Source organism: Schistocerca serialis, chromosome 6, assembly GCF_023864345.2.
Source record: "Schistocerca serialis cubense isolate TAMUIC-IGC-003099 chromosome 6, iqSchSeri2.2, whole genome shotgun sequence".
Lineage (NCBI taxonomy): Eukaryota > Metazoa > Arthropoda > Insecta > Orthoptera > Acrididae > Schistocerca > Schistocerca serialis.
This window is the reverse complement of record NC_064643.1, coordinates 193721124-193727802: the sequence shown is the minus strand read 5'-3', so window position 1 is coordinate 193727802 and position 6679 is coordinate 193721124. Positions and strand designations below refer to the sequence as shown.

Here is a 6679-nt window from a genome sequence, read left to right as displayed (position 1 = left end):
TATTCATTCGATTTGTAGGTGCACCTCTGTGTATGGCCTGAAACAGTATGTGGGAAACTGGAAGCTGTTGTGACACAATAAAACCCTCCCTCCCCCCCCCCCCCACAGCGCTCCAACGGCTGAGGAGAGCGGCGAAAAAGGGTGATACAGAAGCATAATTCAAGGACGCCTGGAGGAATTTCAACTAGATCTGGTATACACACTCCTGGAAATGGAGAAAAGAACACATTGACACCGGTGTGTCAGACCCACCATACTTGCTCCGGACACTGCGAGAGGGCTGTACAAGCAATGATCACACGCACGGCACAGCGGACACACCAGGAACCGCGGTGTTGGCCGTCGAATGGCGCTAGCTGCGCAGCATTTGTGCACCGCCGCCGTCAGTGTCAGCCAGTTTGCCGTGGCATACGGAGCTCCATCGCAGTCTTTAACACTGGTAGCATGCCGCGACAGCGTGGACGTGAACCGTATGTGCAGTTGACGGACTTTGAGCGAGGGCGTATAGTGGGCATGCGGGAGGCCGGGTGGACGTACCGCCGAATTGCTCAACACGTGGGGCGTGAGGTCTCCACAGTACATCGATGTTGTCGCCAGTGGTCGGCGGAAGGTGCACGTGCCCGTCGACCTGGGACCGGACCGCAGCGACGCACGGATGCACGCCAAGACCGTAGGATCCTACGCAGTGCCGTAGGGGACCTCACCGCCACTTCCCAGCAAATTAGGGACACTGTTGCTCCTGGGGTATCGGCGAGGACCATTCGCAACCGTCTCCATGAAGCTGGGCTACGGTCCCGCACACCGTTAGGCCGTCTTCCGCTCACGCCCCAACATCGTGCAGCCCGCCTCCAGTGGTGTCGCGACAAGCGTGAATGGAGGGACGAATGGAGACGAGTCGTCTTCAGCGATGAGAGTCGCTTCTGCCTTGGTGCCAATGATGGTCGTATGCGTGTTTGGCGCCGTGCAGGTGAGCGCCACAATCAGGACTGCATACGACTGAGGCACACAGGGCCAACACCCGGCATCATGGTGTGGGGAGCGATCTCCTACACTGGCCGTACACCACTGGTGATCGTCGAGGGGTACATCCAAACCGTCATCGAACCCATCGTTCTACCATTCCTAGACCGGCAAGGGAACTTGCTGTTCCAACAGGACAATGCACGTCTGCATGTATCCCGTGCCACCCAACGTGCTCTAGAAGGTGTAAGTCAACTATCCTGGCCAGCAAGATCTCCGGATCTGTCGCCCATTGAGCATGTTTGGGACTGGATGAAGCGTCGTCTCACGCGGTCTGCACGTCCAGCACGAACGCTGGTCCAACTGAGGCGCCAGGTGGAAATGGCATGGCAAGCCGTTCCACAGGACTACATCCAGCATCTCTACGATCGTCTCCATGGAAGAATAGCAGCCTGCATTGCTGCGAAAGGTGGATATACACTGTACTAGTGCCGACATTGCGCATGCCTGTGTCTATGTGCCTGTGGTTCTGTCAGTGTGATCATGTGATGTATCTGACCCCAGGAATGTGTCAATAAAGTTTCCCCTTCCTGGGACAATGAATTCACGGTGTTATTATTTCAATTTCCAGGAACGTACATTACTCATTGTACTAATTTTTTATGAACTAGGTCTCCTGTCTGTATGTTTGTCTCTTGGGTACAAGTTTTGTACTTGATTTTAAAATAACTCCACGATGAGCTAGAGAACTGAAAGTTTCAACATAGCCCACAATTGGGTGTCAATGCAATATTAATTCACTTTCTTGTCAGATGTGTGACGAATGACACTTCTTGTACCACTACAGTTTACAACTTTCGCGCCAAGAACGGTTACCAATAAGCCTCCGTATGTACTCGACTATCTCTAAATTTTACCTTCTCGATCATGTCGGGAAATATAGGTAGGACAGGTAGGAGGAAGCAATACTCGTATATTAATTGAATCAGGTACAGAGAAACTGAAATAAACATGAAATTTGAAACAGGTCTCTATCGCAAGAATGTCAAGGTGTTTTTAAAATTGACTGAAAAGCTTCACTGAAAAGCACAAAAAGCTTGTTTAACTAAAATAATTTTTAATGAAACCGTTTTTCTATCAAAACAAGAAGTATGAAATAAGTTCTTGTAACATCATAAGGCAACGGCCTTGCCGCAGTTGATACACCGGTTCCCATCAGATCACCGAAATTAAGCTCTGCTGGGCGTGGCTGGCACTTGAGTGGGTGACCATCCGGGCCGCCATGCGCTGTTGCCATTCTACGGGGTGCACTCAGCCCCGTGATGCCAATTGAGGAGCTACTAGACCGAATATTAGCGGTATCAGTCAAAGAAAACCATCATAACGACCAGGAGAGCGGTGTGCTGACCACACGCCCCTCCTATCTGCATCCTCAGCTGAGGCTGACACGGCGGTCGGATGGTCCCGATGGGACACTTGTGGCCTGATGACGGAGTGCTAACATCATAAAAATTTCTAACCTCATGCAATTTTGGAAAGTTCAGGTTGTGAATTCTTAATAGCTATAAAAATAGTTGTAAGCTTTATACCGAAACACTTAGGGCGTACGTAATACATAACTGACGCGTGAATAGTTCACTTCCTATTATCTGTTGCACGCGCTCAACGCTTTTGTCATAAATTTTACAAGTGTTTTCATACCTACTAAAAGTTCACAGTCACATACTTTCAGAACTATCCGTATGCGTTTAGGAAAATGTGTATGTACTAGGAGAAAATAATTCATATATTTTAGTCTGAAATGAAAACGTGTTATACTAAAAATTTATTTTTATTCAAATAATTACTTTACTTGTTCCATTCGCGAATGGTCCGTGGAAAGAACGACTATATACGCTTCCATGTAAGCTCTAATGTCTCTGCTTTTCTGTACATCGCCATTTCGCGAGAAGTATGAAGTACGAGAAAGAACATACCCTAACGGAGAAAGAATCGCAACACGCAAAAATAATTAAACAAATGAAATTTCGGGAATACTTTTGTCTAGGTAACGTCTTTAAAAGATTACATTGCAAGATCACTCGTTAATGTAAACTCGAGATAAACCATTGGAAACATGAAATGCTGGTTCTTTAATAACCGGTGTAACTGCCATAATATCGAATTCAACCCTGTAAACGTGCATGCATTCTGTTGCACAGATGCCCGATGGCAGTTTGTGGGATGGAGTTCCATGCCTATTGTAGTTGGTCGGACAATGCAGGGACTTTTAATGTTGTTTTTGGATGACGCTGGAATTGTCGTCGGATGATGTCCCACATGAGCTCCACTGCAGACAGATCCAGTAAAAGAGCAAGCAGAGGCAACAGCTCTCGCTTGACAGCACTGATATCGCAAATGGTTATGGTTTGGAGTCAGTGGAATGCACGCTGCAGGGCGTCTGCTCGAAATTGTCACTGAAGTAACCGATTCGTGTAACTGTGGTGCCAACTGCCGCTCATATTGGTGCTGCAGATGAAGCACTTTGGGCCACAGCCGTACGCTGAAGTCGATGGTCTTCTTTCTGGGTAGCACCACGCGGCCGTCCGGAGCCCGGTCTACTTGCGACTGTACACTCCAGTGACCACCGCTGTCAAGAAATATGTACACTGCTGGCCACCGTAAATGCAACACCAAGAAAGACAAGAGGTAGCACAACAAAATTTATTTTGTAGATAACATGTTGACCAAGTATCAAATGATTACGTTTACAGACGTCTGTGACATGTGGTTCCTGCCAGAATCAGTAGCCAGAGTAGCCGCCATTGCTGGAGTTCACCGCTGCCACACGTCTCGGCATTGAGTCAAAGAGACGTTGGATGTGTTCCTGGGGTACAGCAGCCCAAGCAGCTTCCACACGTTGCCAAAGATCATCTGGTGTGGCAGCTGGGGATGTAATCTGGGTCACTCGTTGAGCAACCATGGACCACATGTTTTCTATCAGCAAAAGATCCGGAGAGCGAGCCGGCCAGGGAAGCACTTCAATCTGGTTATTGACGAAGAACCTTTGGACAACGCGTGCCACGTGTGGTCGCGCATTATCCTGTTGAAATATGGCTGTGGCCGAGCCCTGAAGGTAAGGAAAGACAACTGGCTCCAGCACCTCGGATATATAGCGCCGGCTATTTAAAGTACCGGCAATGCGTACTAGAGGCGTGCGAGAGTAATATCCAATACCGCCCCATACCATAATCTCCGGTGCAAGACCAGTGTGGCGGTGCATAATGCAGCTGTCCAGCATCCTCTCTCCACGGTGTCTCCACACTCGAATCCGACCATCGTGGTGCTGCGGACAGAAGCGTGCCTCGTCAGTAAAGACAACGTCACTCCATTCTGCCGTCCACATCCGTCTGTCATCACACCATTGGCGAAGGAGACGTCTGTGGTTCTGCGTCAATGGTAGACGAAGCAATGGACGTCTTGCGGACAGACCACTCCGCTGTAAACGGCGTCGAATGGTACGCGCAGACACTGGATCATGCGTTACAGACGCAATGTGCTGTGCTATGGTTCGGGATGTCACTGAGCGATCCGTCACTGCCATGTGCACAACTTGCCTATCAGCACGTGCAGTGGTGCACCGAGGTGAATGCGATCGACCACGTCGGTCCGTCGTACCCTCATGCATCCAACGGTCACATATCCGCATTACAGTTGTTTAGTTTCGTCCAACACGACTAGCGATTTCTCTGTATGATAATCCACAATCTCGGTAAGCCACTATCCTTCCTCTGTCGAACTCGGATACTTGATCAAACGATATTCGCTGTTGTCTACAAGGCATAACTGATCGTCTTGTGAAACAACCACAAGGTAAACACACGTGCCGAACGTACACTCGTCGGAATCGCCAAACCTTAAGTGGCGCTATGAGGTGGCGCCACAGGCGCGCGTGATGTGCGTCTGCGCTGAAATTCTAATCAGTTGCATATCTCATTGCTGCAAACCCATGGTGTAAATTTCACTGCCGGCCGAAGTGGCCGTGCGGTTAAAGGCGCTGCAGTCTGGAACCGCAAGACCGCTACGGTCGCAGGTTCGAATGTGTGCAGGTTCGAATGTGTAATATTCAAATTTTACCCTGTAGTATAGGATTGTTACAGTAAAACGATCCTTATGTCGTGTATACAAATGGTCCATAGCCCAAGGACTATCCACGATCTTGATGCTACTTTACTATCACCAGATGTATGAGCCCCGGAAAAACCGCGATTTTAAGGGGTGGCGTCTTGGAACATATTATGTGGCGCATACTGCCTCATGCGAAACAATTTGCACCAGTTCGACAAACTTTCTTGAAAACAGAAATGACTAATGCTTCTATTCCAATAGGTTGGTACCCATCCTTGTTCCAGCGAAATACGATAAACTATTACTAGAGAGGGTGCTAGGTCTTTTGCTTAGTCTGTGTAGAATCTCACACTTATCTTAACCGATCCAAATGCCTATCCACTATCAAGCGATTTTCGTTGTTTTGTATTCCGTATACTAATCTCAATATCCGCCGTTTTAGCGTTCGTGCAATGGCAGAGAGGAGGAACATTTTACTATCTTCCTAGATGAAACAATGTCAAAATACTGAATTCAGTATTTCAGATTTCTCTGTCGTCTTCAGTTTTATTGCCACAGTGGTCACTGAGCGACTGAATAGATCATTTTGATCAGCTTACTGACTTTACGTAACACTAAAATTTCTTAGGTTTGTAAATAAGTTACATAAAACAGCAAGCAGTCAGTGTTTTGAATAATTATGTTTTATTCCATGAACCGGTTTTCGAACCCTTTCAGATTCATCTTCAGATAGTTTCTGGAGGTTACATCATTATTTTTATCATAATGCTGGGTGCTGGCTCTGTGACAAGAAGATGGTGCATGCTTGTAAAGGATGAGCCAGTTGGTAGGAAAATTTTAATTTATTTTATTAGCTACCAGAGGTAACTTCATTTTTCTATCACGGCCAAGCCATGGCTGGCAGTGTTGGCTGCCTGTAAATTCTTTCGTCCCACGGTCTAGCAACAGGAAGTCAGCAAAGAGGAAGGGCACCTTGACCATGCGTCTCCCTCATGTGCTGATGAGGGTACGCTCTGGAAAGTTCCATGCCGCCCGAACGGTTTTGTCGATCGCGACCAATTAGGGCGGAGGAAGCCGCTTGGTGCGTCGAATATACCCGGCCACCCATCGCCGGGTCCTCTCTCTTGTTTTCTTGCTCTCCTGTAAGTCTGATGCGCGCCCTGTATCAGTGTAGATCTTCCCGCTTCTCCCAGTACTGTGGCACTGTGGACTTATTTTTCGCAGACACCAACCTTCACCATACTTTGCCTTCTGGCTCACCCTCACCTCCCTTGGCCTGACAATGTATTCCATATAGTATAGCTTTTGCCAATAAATGGCCCTATGAAAGAAACTTTGTCCTGCTCTTTCCAAAACACCCACCTCCGTCCTATCCACGTATCCTGTACACACTTTAATGTATCGCCATGACTATTGTTTATCTGACGATATGGATGTAAATTTAGATTTTTAGTTATTGCGACAGTATAGGCAGCTTTTTTTTGTTAGTGTCCATTTGTCTGCTTCCATTTTGATGGTTAGTTGGTATATCACTTCGCACACTATGACACAGTATATATAAATTTACACTTTGACAGCAAAACTTTGCCAGCATCCAGCATGTGGTGTACAA

The 6679-nt window shown here is 47.5% G+C and overlaps 1 pseudogene; it reads left to right on the top strand.

Annotated features, from left to right (window-relative positions):
- Nucleotides 1-2138: 2138 nt before the first annotated feature.
- LOC126485456 (5S ribosomal RNA) lies at nucleotides 2139-2256 on the top strand (annotated as a pseudogene).
- Nucleotides 2257-6679: the final 4423 nt, after the last annotated feature.